A 17,599-nucleotide genomic window follows, 5' to 3' on the forward strand; every position below is an offset into this window, starting at 1 on the left:
AGGCACAAATCTGCCAGCAATAACAGCAAAGGACAGGCTGTCTTAGCTCATCCTTGGAGCAAGCCAGAAAGTGATTTTCATAACGTGGCTGAGTAGGTGGAGCTTTGGAAGAAACGTACACAGTTGGTATAACTGTTCATAATTCAAAGAACATTTCAGGTAGTAAACTTTCACTCTTCTGAAGTCTGCTTGTGTTCAAGGTACCTTTCTTGGGAACAGAGTTTAAAAATAATTTCCCTTGAAGTCAATAAGTGACTCATCAAGACAAATGTTTTGACCAGGATTTTGTTTCCACTGACATGTTTCAGAGCTGGGATCAATGAGTGTACATAGCTTGAAAAGCCAATCAGCCTTTAGAAGAGCCTGAAAAACATACTATTGTGCTGTTGCATTTGTCAAAGAGGGAGTAAATGTACAGTGTAAAAGGGGACAGATCATTCTGCAAATTATGATGAAATCAATACATTCTGAGATTTTAAAATATTTTTATATGCTTTCTTCCATATTCTTCCAGAATATTAATAGTTTTCTGTTAAGATGTTGCCTTTTTTATTATTTTGCAAATTGGCAATTTCTGTGCAAATATTTTAAAAGGCCAATCAATAACAATGAAAAAATGCATTTTATAATATATTTTCTGATAACAGTTTTCCAAAGTTTTGTCTAGGAATTTGTGTTACTTTTGCAGCTAAACTTCATCAAGAACAGAAGGAGACTTAAAAAGAAATTTTTGAGGCAAAGGCTAAGGCATAAGTGAAACATGCCAAATAAGGAGGTCCGTAAAAAATGCTAAAGTTTCATGGTATTGAGATCAAGGGTTCTAGCATTAATTTTTTAATTGAGGTGAAATATTAGGATTCAAACTGACTCAACTTCACATATGTCCAACACAAACCTGATCTGGGGATTAGATCTTTTTTGCAGACTAGTGGACAGAAAAGGAATTTTTCTGGTATGTATCTGATCTCATAATATACCTTTACTGTGAGGCCAGATGCACTCTGCAACTGCCAGTTCTGCCCATTGACCACAAAGTGGGTCTGTGCACTAAGCTTAGATGCAGATATCTTCACTGTATGCATTTTGTCAAAAGAAGTATATCACAGTTCTCTTTTCCAACACAAAAAATTGAAGAAAACACTGTTGACAAGGATCTGTCTTTGGTGTAAAAGCACAGCTTATTTCAGGTTAGTGTTTAATGCAAAAGCTTGAGGTTAATATTTGACCCTTTTTTCACTTCTGTGGCTCCACTGTGACTTCAGAAAACTTCATTGAATAGGTCTTATTATTAGGTAGATAAGATTCTAGTACAGCTTCAAGCATGAGGAAAATACCATGCTCATTCATGTTTGGAAGTTCATTATGTTTGTTATCCCTGGACCTAATTTAAGTGATTTTATTTCCTTTTTAAAATTATACAAAAGCAATTTGCTAAACGTGCAGTGAATAAGTAAATAACCTATTTCATTTTTCACATAATGTTGTTTTCATTTTAAATATTCCCATTGAATTACTATTTTGTAATATGGTTTTAAAGTCACCCACCTTGAACTCCCTCACCCAGGAATAAATTATCTCACTGGAATAAATCTGCTTACAAGACAAAGAGTGTTGAAGTCATTGGATAAATTCCCTTGAGTTGAATGGATACACTTGAAGGGAGAAATGAGAAATTCTCAAAAGATTATAAGACTAAATCAAATGCAATCTTAGGTGCTTAGGGAAAAACACCTATGTCTACACTATTCTGATCAGCTTTACCTTTCAAATCTGTTCTGTTGCATTTGAAAGTGGTCTTGGAATTGTGCTATAAATAAAGAAATTTGGATGTTTTATTTTCTCAAGCTCTAAAAATGATATTTTCCTAGAAATTGGCACAGAGGAAATTAATATTCTAGGTGGATTATCCAAAGACATAAGTAAGCAAAAAAACCCCTAGTTTATAGGTACTAAAAGTATAATACTTTAATTGCAAAAACAGACATGATGAACTGTAAATGTTGTGTAATATCATAATGAATGTAGGGTATAGGAAAAGCTATGGAATATTGGCAGATCACTGAGCAGATGAAATGAAACTAGAAAGCACATGTCCAGACATAGTCAAGACTTCAATTTGCCATTTTCTGGCAAATTCATGACAGGAAAAACATGACTTTTACTTCCAAAGCCTCATGGATTATAAACTCATGGGAGAAGTCTTGTGGGATCAGACAGTATGTGGTGGAAAAAGTTAAAGATAGCAATCTCAAAGAAATTAGCAATGGCATCTTCTGTCACAAACATTTTATTGGAGCTGTTATTCAATTTTTGTGGAAAACAGAGGTAGTAAAAAGTGCAATTAATTTTTCAGATTTTAAAAATCCCACGTCTCAGAGAGTGTGTTCTGCAGAAAAACCAACCATGCATGAACTTTCTTGTGTGAACATACATTTCCCACATTGTGGTCATCTCTGTACTCCCACCTCTTGGGAAGACGCTTGAGGAAAGAGAAAGTATTCCATGTTTAGTGTTAAGTGGCGTAAGCACCTATCTCTACAGTTTATTTCTGTAGGAAAAATGTAGAAGCCCAAAAGTGAAACATAGCAGTGCTTCGTCCCTTGGGGAGATTTGTCTCAGTAGAGCTTCACTGTGGTCCAGCACAAGATCTATTTCTTCTGCCATGCATTTGATCATCGGGAATAGGAGGGGATGATGCCTTAAGTTTTTGCTTTCATATTTTCCAGATTCTGTACTGCATTAGTGTGTAACTCTGAACTTCATATAAAGTGTTAGCAAGCTCTCCTCACAGTTTAGTCAGACAAAACAATCCTTTTCCAGCCTGAGAACCAAGGACACCGTTGCAGCTTCGGGCCCAAAAAATGTAAACAACAGCGAATTGAGGAGAGCAAACTTGGAGGATGGGACTTCATAACCTGAAGCTGTAATTAGACAGTTCACCCCAATATGTAAATGGACAAAACTTATAAAAATGTGAAAACTTGTGACTTGGAGTCCATCTTGGGTGGAGCCATGGCCGGGCCCTTGAACTGCCCGAGGTGTATTCTTTGAAGGTCTTTTTAATAAATACCTAGTTTCTTCCTTTATCTCTGTCACGTCTCTGTTCTAGGTAGCCTCTCAAGGCACCAAGGAAGCCAAGAGACAGTTTGAGTGAACAGGTGAACAGGTAAACAGGTAAATGAATCATTATATGATTAGAATAAAAAAAAATAGGGAAAAGGACTTTTTCTTTCAAAAAACCAGAAAAGTCTAACCTATATAGTGACCAAATTTATTGATTTACAAAAAAATAAACAGCAGCTTTTAAAGGTAAAATTTATTTGACTATACATTATTGTCAGCTAACTTTATCTTCTAGGACATTTTAAACAATGAAAACAATTGAATCCTCTAGATAAAAACAGAGAGCAAGACTCTCTTGATTCTGCTAGATATTGATTTCTCTTATCTCATGCACTCAAACATGGCCAACACAGTAACAGCTGGAGGGAAGAACAGCAGCTGTCCCGAAAAGAACCAAACTGGAAAGCACATTGCCCAAGAGACAAAGATCACCTGCAGGTGCCCAGCTTGGCACTAGGAATAGGCAGCCTGGCAAATAAAATGCGTGGACTGAAACAGCATGGAAACTTCTAGAGCAAGCCAAGGGTGCCCAGAAGGTCAAAGCAGGAGATTACATCACTCTCAGGTTGCTGCCTTTGGTAAGATGTGAAACGGTTGATATAAGTTCCCCAAGGCAAAAAACAAAACCAGTGTTTAATTTTGTAAGGAGAATGAAAAAGAGCAGCTGAGTGACAGCCTAGTAGTGGTCAACAGGATGCATGTTTGGCAAAGTTAAAGCAGTTTTTCTGTTTTAAAAACAAGGCAGGAAAATAGGTCAAAATGCTGTGATCAGGAACCAGTCAACCCAGAGGAATCTGTGCTGGCTATTAAAAGTCACAAAACAACTCTCAAACTAATGGTTTTGTAGCCTTGCTTTTTGCCCTTTGTATAGTTAACCATATATTTGCAAAATATATTTTCTCTTTCTCACATGATGAGCTTAAAAGTGGTGGAGAAGAGAATCCAGTACACAAAACATCTACTTAAATGTAAGAGCCTGAATGTGTCAGTCTTCCTTTTGTAAGGGTCTGCTTTGTCTTACTCAGCAAGTGCTGTTCAACAGCCTCAGATGGAGACTGTCACCCTGCTGTTCTGCCCCATAGAATTTGCAGGACACAGGCAACTACAGCCACTGTGCTCAATAAATAACACATATAGGGCTATGACTGCTGGCTTTGATATTCACAGAAAATCTAAACCTCATCCCCCCTCTAGATACCACCTGAGCTGGAGTACTGAGAGACAGGGAAAACAATTAGGTCTGCTGAAGCTGAAACACACTTCAATAATTTTATTTCTCCTGCTGTAAATTTTATTAGTAAGTATTGATTAATTTCATTTGTAACCACACTGCAAATCAAAGCCTTTAAAACCTTCTGCTTGAGTGGGAAGTCTGCAGAGGCTGTAAATGGGTCTGGTTCATTATATCACTGTAATTAATAAAAATGTCATGAAAATGAAACATTCTGGAAAATTTAGAAATATTTCCTTACATAGTGTGAACAGCATATTAGGAATAGATTTCTATAGATAATAGCATGCATATAAACAAATACTAAATATTAATCCATATTAAAATTTTCTTTTTAAAGCAATTAAAATCAGGGAAAGTTTTTTGCAGGTTAAAATGTGACTGCCTGAGATGAACAGCCCTTTCAAACCTAAGATATACCTGTTAAAGTGAACAGAAATATGTCAGGAAAGAGGAAGTAGGTGTGCCTGAGAGGAACACAAACAAACCAGGGACAACTTAGGCTTATTGCCCTCGGTGTTCTCCAGACTGTATTTACATTATGCCATATATTCACACTTTAACAGGTACAATGTTACATGCAATGCACAGGGATGAGTCCACAATGAGGAAGGAGGGAAGCCCCAAGGTGGCCACTGTGTCCTGGCATGGCACCGGTCTACTGGAGGGACATGGTCTGGTGCTCTTCTTTCTGCTGAGCTGTGCTGATCCATCAGGGACTTGAGACATCCAGGAGAGTACAAGAAGAGTATGGGACTGTTTCTTGCAATGGGCAGTGTATTGTAGGCAGCCTAAGCACTTTTTCATTTTAGACCACTTGTAAGGAAAATATGGATGAAATAGTTTTGGAAATGTACAGTTTTTTTCTTAGATGAAACAGTTTAAAAGAGATTATGCACAGCATTGAGCTGTTTTGTATTTATCAGCCAGTGAGACAAACAACCAGCACTTTGTGAAACTTCTCCATAGTTACATCCTTGTCTATATTGAAAGGGTCATAGGAATTCAAGTGTTTTGAAGTTTTCATTAAGCAGTGATTTTTCCATCCAGAAGCTGAAAGAAGCCTGTTTCAGCATTTTGTCACTACTTTGGCAAACCCTGCCTGGGGACCACCCCATCTCCAGATTTTGGCAGATGGTGGCTGCTAAATGGAGTGATGAAGCTATAATTGATATAGAGGATTTAGCCTATTCTGTTACAAGCAGCTCTTGTTCCAGCTTCTTTGAGAAGGCTGCCGGCAAGTAGGGGCTCTGGACTAACTTCCATAAAAATTAGGCATGAAAATTAGGAGAGGAACTGTTGTCTATTGCAGGGCTGCTGAGCTACACTGAGTGAGGAGGCTTTGTGCTGGCTTGTATTTATGCTGACAGGATAACAAAAGCCCATATTTCAACTCAGTCAAGTTGGATTACAGATATACATGGAAGTTACCTGATTCAAAATATCCCCTGTCACTCAATCTAGCTCCAAATATTGCAAAAATGTGTATGAAAAATGCAGCACTGGAGACTGATTTGTGTATCAGATATGTGAATTTTCTGGGTTCCTACTGGCAACCTTAAAATGCACCTTGCACATACTCCTTATACAGAGACACCTGTAAACAGGATATGTTGGATTTTTGCTGTTGGATAGACAGGTCCTGTTTTTATTGCACAGCCAGCGACACAGTCATGTTGGGCTCTTCTGCTGCTTGCTGGAGTGCCTCAATACAGAAATTCATCCAGGTTTTAATGGAGTTCATGTCCAGAGATGGGCACAGTCACTGATGGTTGAAATGGCAGACTGCAGAGGAAAACACAAACCAAGGCTAGTCCTTGTTTATGTATTTCAAGTTTTATAGCAGATAGAACAGTAAAAATAATTCCTTTCTTGATAGAAAATATGCTTGATTACAGGCATGAATAAGCATAGTTTATTATCCAGAATTATAGGTGTATAGGTGTCGTATAAAATTTTTTTCAAACTATTTTTTTTTAATTTTATGAACGAAAATAATTTAATTAGGTTTCTTAGGGTTTCTGGTCCTAACAGCTCTTTAAACAAGCACCATAGGAAATTAATTTATCCTGAGGGAATTTTTCTTTCCTACTCTTTTATGCACCTGTTATTTTCTTCAACACATTTTATTTTGACAGTGTCTGTATCTTGCCTTTCCATCTAACTTTCTGCCACTGTGAAGAGTGTTTTGGAAAAAAGGTGGTTTTTTTTATTTTCTGACATAAGGACTAGGAGAAAAATTGCCTGATGGAGCTATTAGCTTCAAGTACTTTGCCAATATGATGATAATGAAAGTTATTTCCTCCTGCAGTTAAAAATACACTTTTCAAAGTAATCATTTCAGTCCTTGAGCCACTTCTCATGACTCATTGCTCCAAGACAGGGATCTACAGCATTGTTTGTGAAGTTCTCAATATTAAAAATATACATTCAGTGTTTCCCTGAGTGTGAAAAACAGTGAAATCCAGATGCAGACGTAAGTCTGAAACTAAAACAAACTACACACAAATAACAACATATTAGATAACAGCTTCAGCTACTTAATTATAGAATTTTGAAGATGACGGAAAGCACTTGGTGTTGCAAATAAAGCAAAAGAAGGGTAAATTAGTGTTTTAAGAAACATCTGGATACATAGCTTAGGCTGATAGCAGCTTTGCAACTCCCACTTAGCCTACTCCAGATCTCTAGGTTAATATATCCATAAAGTTTAGGTATTTGGATATTTTTACTCTGTGTATGGATTTTATCTCTTTATATCTTTTATCACTTTTGGTCAATCAAACAGTGGGTTTCAAAAGATTTATTGTTATTAATGAAATAAATTTGTTCCCTTGTAAAGAGATGTTCAATGAATTCTTCTGAAAGGCTACTCACAATCCCATCCCACTACTGTGTGAATAAATGCAGCACTCTCCCAGGAGCAAAGAGCCCTCACATTGAGGAGTCCCTCAGGAACAGGGGACTGCTGCAGCCTGGATCCCCCATGGTGCCACAGGTCCTGCCAGCAAACCTGTTCCAGTGTGGGCTCCTCTCTCCATGGAGCCACAGGTCCTGCTCCAGCACAGGTGTCCCACTGAGTCACAGCCTCCTACAGGTATCACTCTGCTCCAGCATCAGCCCTCCATGGGCTGCAGGTGAATATTTTCTCCCCTATGGACCTCTGTGGGCTGCAGAGCCACAGCTGCCTCACCATGGGCTGCACTAGGGGCTGCAGGGGGATCTCCTCCAGCATCTGGAGCACCTCCTGCCATTCCTTCTGCACTGATCCAGGTGTCTGCAGGGCTGTTTCTCTCACACCTATCCTTAATCCTATCTTCCTTGGCTGCAATCATCTTAGGCAACAACTTTCTCTCCTTCTTAATTCTGTTATCCTAGAGGTGCTACCACTGGCTGATGAGCCTGGCCATGGCCAGCAGCAGATCCATCTTGGAGCCATCTGGCATTAGTGCTGTAGGACATGGGGTAAGCTTCTGGCAGCTTCTCACACAACCTGTCCCTGTAGGCCCCTGCTACCAAAACCTGGCCATACAAACCCAATACAGACATTTAAAAAAAACAAATACAAAATCAAAATCTTCATGCAGTGGTGTCTGCATGCTGAAACTTCCAACAAAATCACTCAACAAAAGTATTACTTGATTCTGTAACAAACTCCTGAAGTTGCCTCCCTGGTAGTGGGACACCATGCACTATATAGGAGGAGCTTCCATTGTGACTTTGGTTTATTAACCTTCTGCTAAGGAAGTCCAGAAGAAGTGATGTATCACAGGGAAGAGAACAAGAATCTCAGTATAAAGCCCACTCTTTCTCCGCCACTGAAACTGAGATCTTTGATGTGTGAGCTCAGTTTGTTGCTGTTCTTTCACACTTGTAATCACTGAAACAGGCTGCTGTGACTGTGGAGGTGGTATGTTGGGTCTGTGTGAAACAAACCAGCCAGCACATGTGCGTGGGCAGCCGCCTCATTGTAATTTAGAGAGGGTTGTCAACAAGCTGCAAGGATGGGTGGATGGAAGAGTGGCAGAAGCAATTTGAGGCTGTGTGGGAGAGGATCTAGTGCCCTATACATGCTCTGCCTGTGGATGGGAGCACCGATGCTCTACTGGAGAGGAGTTCAAATGCTGATAAATTCCAGTAAAATATAAAAGCTAAAAATAACAGGCTGGCTCTTTGTCTGGAGTAAATCAGCAGGGATGCATTGAATCTCTGAGTTTACCTCAGCTGAAAATCTCAGCCTGTGTACCTCACCCTCATCTCACACTGCTCTACCAGCACTTTGGGGGGATATCTGGATAATCTGGATTTAACCACATTCTAGTGCTGAGTTGAGAGGTGGAAGATATTGTATAAGATGAATTTTTAATAACAACACTTATTCATTTAATGCTGTTCATATTTATATTCCATTTGGAATGAATCAGGTCCTCTAAAATAAAAGTTTTATGTATGATAAAGATTTTATCTTTTTTAGACTACTGTAGAATAGTTTGGAAAATAGAAGCTCAGTTGAAATCAAGAAAAACTTTTTAATACAACTATTACAGTGAAAAAGCAACATCTTTCTGTCTCTAAAACCTGGAGACTGTAAAAACAGTTACCTGAATTTGCAAAGCTGTAAGTTATATTACATATAATTTATAACTTATATTACATATAACTTACAAGCATTTTCAGAAAACATGCAAGCTGGCATGAAGGAAATTTTTGTCCCTTCTGCTGAAATTGGTGCTTAACTTAAGAAATATTAGTAACATTTTACCTGGAAGCACAGCACATCCCTGGTTGGAAGTTAATTTAAATAAATGAGTGGCCACCCACTCCTGAAATTAATTAATTAATTGTCAAGGCTTTCTTGTATCAGAGTTCATTTTTTGGAGAGCAAGAGAAGTGAGCCTTGCTTTCAAAACCTTAAAAAAAAAAAAAAACATGCTTCAAACCCTAAAAAGGCTTGTCTGTAATCCACTGATTTGAGTGTATCAGAATTATTGCACATTTAGCTGGAAATCAGGTAGATTTCCTTTGACCAATTTCAAGCATCCCAAATCTGGCAAACCCACTCCTATATTTACATTCTAGAAGCAACATGTCTGTCTCCAAAGGATTAGGGTTTCTGTGTGTAGAAAAGGCAAAAATGGATTTCATGAGATGGCCCTTTGCAACCTCTCAGTCTTTCTATATGAATCTCATGTATTCATCCTGGTGCATTTCCTTCAGAAGTAAATTTCCAATAATCAACCCAAGTTTAATAATATATCACTGTACACTGTAGCAAGGAAGAACAGCTCTCTATCCTTTAAACCTTACAATAATATTTAAAAAAGCATACTAGCCTAGCAGTTCTTAATCTGAACTTGTTCCAGCTCATCTCCTCTGTTTCTTATTGCCATTCATATCCTTGTTTAAAATAGCAGAGTCTGCATCAATTTTTATTTCCCTGTCATCTATTATTCCCCTCAGCCTTGAGCCATATTAAACCAAAGCTTTCATACTTTCCATCCATTTTCATCTGTCTCATGCCCAGCTTTTACTTGTATTTAAAGCACTCTTAGCAAGAAAAAAGTCTGCAATGTGTGATCAAAGTATGGTCAGGATCTTAGCCTTTATTCTGTTACTTAGAATCTAAAACATAAGCATGAGAGGTAAACAAATAATTTGTAATGAAAAGTAAATAAGAGAGCATTGATTGTGACTATTGTGGTTTATCTGTAAAACTGCAAATTTATTATATTCAGAATATGCCATAAAGTATTACAATGTGAGTGCTTACAAATTACAGAATGCATGTGTATCAAACAAAATCAGAATATAATGTGATATTAGGTCATCAAATTGTCAGTGTACTTTATGCCCCTGAGCTGTTTATAAATAGGTAGCAGCATTGAAAGATTCATCATTTCAGGAGGTTTATAAATAGGTAGGGAATGTTTTTCCCTACATGAATAACACATTTTCAGTGTTCCATATTACAGCTTGAAAATCATGTCATACTTATTAGTGTACATTAAGCCACAGGACTTTGGCACTTACCTCAGTTAATTAGTAAAAAAAAAAAAAGAAAAAAGAAAAAAAAGAAGAGTGCATTAGAGCTGGTTTAAAAAAAAAAAAAAAAGAAGATGCAATGAAGGACACAAAAAGAAAACTCATTTTCAGTTGTGAATAATCTAGTCATGGAGTTCCACCTAGTAAATGCAAGCCCAAATATATTCATAGTGTATACTATTAACTTGACTTTGATAGAATCTTTTTTTTATGGTGGCCAAAATCTCCTTGGAAATATGTTAGTTTTCCAAACCCTAGGTAGTATCTTTTAATACTTTGTGGATTAGAGAGCATTCAGATTTGACACAAAGTCCTGTAATGTCCTGTGCTGTGGGGACTATGGTCCCTAGTTTGCTTCAGAAGGCTTGCTTTGTCTTGCCTCCCAAGGGGAAGGTAATGCAGCCTTGAACCTGAAAGGCCCCTGCACCCCTTACTCATGTGCATGGTTATGTCAGGTCTCTGGACATCCTTTTCTGACCAGGTGAACACCCTGAGGAAATGAAAGTGAATTTAGACCCTACTATCTTGCTGTGTGATAGTGCTGGTAAAAGTGAGAAGAATGGTGTAAAGGGACTCAACTCTTCTGGAATGCCACAGAAAGCCACAGGCTCATAGCCTGTCATTAAAACAAATGTAAAAGACCATTTAGCAGCAAATACAAGACAAGAGATTAAATCAGGAGTCTGGGTCACATTTTGGAGGCTGCAGCTACTCTTATACAAGCAAGTGAAAAAAGAGACACTGAAATGAGTCTCAGCTGTTTTACACCTTGTTTGCTGAAGTTTCCCCTATGGGTATCACAGCTCTATGGCATTGCTTGCTGCCTCTGGCATTGCTTTAAAATAGAGTACACCTCGTCTGAGAATTCAAAAGTGACTTTGTTCTTGCTTAAGGGGGATCTGAAATGATGACAATGAGTCAGGCTGGGGTTTGACAAGGGCGTTTTCCCACTGAGGTTGATTTGCTCTAATGGCTATTGATTCAACAGACTGTAACTTGGAAGAAAGGAGGAGCTGTGAATGGAGCTGGGCTGGAGGAATTAAATTACCCTAATGTAACTTTTAATGGACCTACCAGCAGTGTCCACTCCTTCCAGAAGGCCCTGAAAACAGCTCACTCCATGATTTCAGGCATTATCACAGGCAGTTGCATTGTTAATGCTGTGTATTGATAAAAGGATAAATGCTATTTTTGCTCTTGGTGTCAGGAGGACAGGGTATCACATTAACGGCATAGATCGCTGAAGTTCTGTCCTTGAAATAGTCATGGCTTTCAATTTCTTTCTCAGCATGTGTTTAAATATTCCCAAGAGCCCCAAACTGCCTCAAGTTGCTTCCTGTTTAAATAAAAGATGATTCCTCTTTTTATTCTGTGGAATCCATTCAAAAGAAAAGGTCATGCCCAAAGGGAGAAAACAATTTCCTTATTCTTCTTTTCAGAGCTCTAGGGATTTGTAATTTAAGTTTCCCAGAACACTCTCCATTTTTCTATAATTGATATTCTTTGTTAATTTTCTTTTTTTTGGGAGGCAGTGGTGTCATGTTTGTCTAGTCCTAAAGCAAACCCAGCATTTATAGTTGTTAAACCCCAGGCCCCTCAGAAATGCAGCATTATTGAGATATCTTCAGATTAGGTAAAAAGATAATAAGAAGAAGTTATTACTTTTAATTTACTTTGTTTCTGCTTATGCCTGACACCAGTCATTCTAAATGCACCTTTCTTTCTCACTTAAGAAGGGGAGACCATGGAATACTCCACAGGGAGGTATTAATGTTTAATAATAAGCATTGCTTCAGTGGTGAATGCAAGGTTTTTCTTTTTCAGAAGAATTTTTGTCTGAAAATTTATGTGACCTGGCCATTAGGCTGATGGGGAGAAATTATTCGAGCAGCTCTCAATGATATTTGAAAAGAGATTTATTTTCCTGATGATGTAAAAAAGCAGACATATTTTAAAAATTGGTTTTGTCCCTTCTTTTCTTTTTATGTTATGTCTTACATTGATTAAACTATATTAATGATAATAGAAAGAAGATAAATTGTTTATGGTTAAGCCCCTGTGGGCATAGTAAACACCAGCATCAATGGATCTAAGTCTATTTAATTCTACAGAAGTTCAAGCTCAGGAGTCAAAACATAGTATCTTAAAATTATTAGATTCAATTACTATAAATACTGTTATTTTTGAAGAATGGATTATAGACTGATCTCTCACATTACACAAATAGCTGTTAACATAAATTATGATATATAATTATTACTTTAAAATTTATTCTAATATTGAGAAGTGTTCAACTGCATTTAAAAACTCACAGTCAGGAGATCAGTATTTCTGGCCAGAATATGATTTACTTTCATTTATTTGCATTTTCCTTGCTGGTTAGTAAGAAGAAGGTACTTGCTAAATTACTCAATACTGCCAAGAAGTATGCTAAATGTCTTTAGTCATTTTTTACTTTCTTTATAGTCTCTTTTCCCCACTCATCCTGTCTTACACAGACTTTGTTTAGTTAGATTTCTGGAAATACCCTGCTCGTCAGGATCAGGAACATTGCTGGGGCTCCCCATCACCTACTTGACTGCCTCTGTCTGGCTTTGGGCACTGTCACCAGCCCTCCCTTCCCTGGCATCTCCCTGACCTCCTTCCTCCACCCAAGCATGCTCCAGGCTGTGAGATTCCTTCCCCTGCACCTTCTGTTCCCGAGGGCCATCCCAAGAAGCACAAGACCAAAATCAGTTTTCAGTCCCACGTACCTGGGCCTGCTCAGGCCTCGCGGTGGCCCACGGCGTTGTTTGGAGTCTGGATACTCCTGAAGTCATGAAGATTTTGTGGATGCCTGGTGTTACCAAGGTTTATCTTCGCTAGGCACAGGCAATGGTGAGTGCAGCCACTCTCCTGATGGTGGGAGGGAGTGCAAAACAAACCGGTCAAACTGTTTCAGAACAACTGGTGTTTTCACGCTGACGTACGTGAACAAGCTTAATGAATATTTACGAATAAAAAATTGGTTTGGAACTCTCCAGATAAGCTCATGCATAATTCAATAATCAGAGTTGAAAACCTAAGACCTGCAGCCTGCTTTCCTTAATGTAACATTAAGGGTAGACATTTTTATAAGTAGGCCATCACCTATTCCTATCCCATACAAGTCCAGACTGATTACCTCCTACGCGTGCATTTATTATTCATAAGTGTCTCCCGAAAACTATGGATAACCATTTTAAGAGCATGTTTTGTTTGTGAACTTTCTGCCTATCTTTCCAAATTTCTTATTTGCCATGGATAACACTGCGAGTGGATGACTGAATCATTTTGACAGTAGAGCTAATAATGGAGCATAAGACTATGATATAAACTTTCCTTATAAATAATCATGGAGGTTAAAAAAAAAATCATGGGTGCTAAAAATGCAACTGCTTTTTGGCATACAAAGTACATTAGATACTTGAGAGGAATCTTTGTGGGCAGTGAATAATGCAAGCACACAATCATAGCAAACCAAACTGATAGTCTCTGTTCCCAGGGACACTGTGGATCAGGCTTCCTTGACTGTGTGTCTGATGCTGGCTGAAGCCATGTATGAGAATTTTTGTTCTATTAAGCTGAACAAAATTTCACAAGGGTGCCGTCGTGGATATAGAATGGTCTCAATCTGACTGTGACTGTTGCTGCTTGGCTTGAATGGATGACGTCTGGGGAGTGTGTGTGTGTGTGTGTGTGTAAGAGAGAAAGATAAGAAGGATGACAAGTAACAAAATACACTAAAGATAAAAAGGAGACTGTTGCTATTCCATCCAAGGTCCTGGATATTATCTCTGCAGCAAATGAAAGAAGCTAAATTTTCAAAAATTGTTTCTAAGTTTTCATTGTATTCATGCACAATTACGTGCAATTATAAACCTAGAAAATTATTTAAATTTATATGAAAAAATCTGTATATGTACATTCAAAATCTAGTCTACAAACCCGAATAAAATATTATCATGCAGAGGAAACTTTTTCCAGCACTGACTCAACAAATTCTTTCAGAAATGAAAATAGGTGTCTGACACATAAACCTCTGCACTCTTTAAAGAACAGGTCCCACCTAGGAGCAACCTGGTAGTAATTTGCCAAGCTGAGATCAAACCAAACCAAAGGAGGGACTGCCCTTTCCCTGCTCCTACTTTCTCTAATGAACAAATTATTCAAAGATATAAACCAAGCTGTTGAAAAACTTCAGACTAAAGAATGTGCAGCAGGTGGCAACATATGTGTCCAGTTAGTTCCAGCCAAAACAGTCTAATTTGCAGAAAAGGGTACAGAATTTCACTGTGACTCAGCTGAGGGGGTGATTCAAAGATGCTCTAGCTCAAGTGCTAGACTTGCTGAGGAGACTAGTTATTAAATAAATGGTATTTCTAGACTATCCTGACCTTTTGGGTGTACAATAATTCACTTAATACTCTAAATTTTGTCTGTTAGGGGTTCATTTTCCTTTGGGATTTGGTTTTCTCCTTCTCCATTTCCAAATACATTAAAATAAAAATATTTGCATAGTTTAAAGCTTAAGAAAGAATAAATTAATTAGGCCAAAACCAAATTACAAAGTATCTGACCTCTTGGCCATTGCAATATAGAGAATTTAACATTTAGCTACTTTTTAATACATGCACTCTCCCCCTAGTGGTGATGTAGTCACTGCTTGACCCAGTCACCATATTTCCAGCTGCAGGATGATTATGGCTTGTCTGAATTAGTAATTTTGATGACATTATATGAAAAGCAATTGCTGTGACTAGAAACTAATGGGACTTGCATGTTCAATAGAGGAAATTTGAATGAAGGAAGCAGTAACTTTCTGAAGTCAACAGTCAAAACAACAAAAAACCTGTTAGAATAGTGACTGAAAGCTATTACTACCTGCTGGGTATGTGGCTGGATTTTAGTGGTTTCTCTTTAATTATGTCTACAGAGTTACAAGAACTATCATAGTTATGATTTTTTTTTTTTTGTTTTGCACCAAAACGAACATAGGCCTAAGACTGCTCTAAAGCTCATGTGGATAGGCCTGGTTACTGAAACCATATGGTTCAACAACTGATTAAATTATATAAGGTGAAATATAAATTAATATTAGGCATATATGTAATGCTGAAATAGAATATTTTCTTACAATAGGTCATCAACAACTAGTGGAATAATTTGGGAAATTGTAATGTCTTCTGATAAAAGTGTTCTAGTGAGGAAAGGAGAAAGGAAAGATGGGTGGCTACTGTTGAAAACAGTTTGAATTTAAGTCTATCTTCTTTTTGGAGAAAAATTATTTTTGGGAAACTTTTCTGAGCAAATACAACACTGAAGGTTAGTCTGCACCAAAAAGAAACTAAATGTATCTCCTTTCTAAAACAAAGCTAAGTGAAATCAAGCCAAACTGGATATCAAGAATGAGTTTCATAAATTAGAGCTATTTCTTGGGAGGAACTTAATTATCACAAAACCATATTTTTCACAATATTCGTATTTTACAGAAAATTTCCAACAGCAATGTGTATTGAAAGAGCTCTTCAATCTGAGCACTTGACATTTCAGGTATGTTGGCTGGAGTAATAATGGATAGCTCTTATATAAACACTTTAAATCACTGTCTGTTGAAGAGATTCATGGAAGTGATCTGAATAATTTTTTTTTTTATCTGGAATGATAACAAACAAAGAGAACAAATTTACCAACAGATATGGTATCTGACTGGTAGCAAAATCCGGGAATTTTAAGGGACTAAATTACTTCATAGTTTTTCTTTTTGTTTTTCTTTTATTTTCAGGGCTGTTGTTTTTTTTTGTTTGGTTGGGTTTTTGGTTTTTTGTTTTGTTTTTGGTTTTTTTTTAAACGTGATCAAGAAAACTAAACTAATGAATAAAAAATACAAGCTTATTGAAAACATTCTGTTTTGTTAATTTGAATGTTATCTTTTTAATTATAATAAATGCTTTTAGGAGGACTAAACCCCCAGTGAAAATGTCCGAGAGACAAAAACCCTACTTTGTTTGCTTTTGATTGTCAAGAAAACATTTATTAAAATGCATCTTTTAGAAGAATTGAAAACTATTTTGAAAAATTAAATTGAAACACAAATTTTCCTTTGTGATTTTTCATAAATTTGAAACTTTGCTAGTTATTTTCAAAGCTATGAAAAGCTACCTGCATATGAAACCAAATCCTCCTGTAAGGTAAGTAATGTGGATACTTGTACCAGCATTTCTACTACATGAAGTGAGCTTTTTAGGCTCTTTGGCCAGGGGATGGGAAGAGCTAATTAATATTTATTTATGTATTTATACAACTTTATATTTTCTTTAAGAAAGGTAACCTTCTATATGCATGGGCTCCATTTTGAACAAGTAGAGTTCTTTTTGAATGCTTCTCAAGAAAGAAGATGAGATGTAGAGATTTAAGATATTTAATTTCTCTCCAGTGAGCACACATTAGCTCAATAGATTGTATTTTTGAGATTGGACATTTAAGCAATTATTAAAAAAAATAGTTTAATGGTTTTTGAAGCATCATAAACAGATCAATAATTTAAAATTGACTGCTAAAATGAGAAAAAAATTGCCTAAATAATTTTAAATTATTCATTAAGAATGTGAGATAGTCAAGGAACTGGAGAAAGCTTTGAAGAATATATCCTATTGTTTACTAGATTTTGTCACCTTTCCCCTTTTTTTACACTCACACAACCCCTTTTTTATCTTTTAAGACTATTAAAGTGTGGCCCAAACTCAGTTTTGGACTCTGACCTTCACGATGACAGCAAGCTGCTCTGTGTATTTATTAGAAATACAAAGTAAGCAAGTAAATATCAGATGCTGAACTTCCTGCTTTCATTCGGCATAGTGAAAAAGCAGCAACTACTGCACTTTTCATGACTTCCTTCCTAAGAGGTAGTTAAACTGGCATTACCATCTCTTTTGTATATTGAAAACAGTACAAAGACAAATATGGACAAGCAAATAAGGTCTAAGAAGAGACATATAACATATGTCCTCCTTGACTATCCTTCCACCTTATCCTAATCATATTTTTCACTTTCCCTCCTTACTTATTTGTGCTGAACACTGATAAGGGAGAATTCAGCCCAAAGTTAATATGTCATTTTTAAGATAATGATTTTGAGTATCAAATGTTTGGCCTGCATGTTTGGAATAGCAGACATATTAGATC

Source organism: Vidua macroura, chromosome 3, assembly GCF_024509145.1.
Source record: "Vidua macroura isolate BioBank_ID:100142 chromosome 3, ASM2450914v1, whole genome shotgun sequence".
NCBI classification, from domain to species: Eukaryota; Metazoa; Chordata; class Aves; order Passeriformes; family Viduidae; genus Vidua; species Vidua macroura.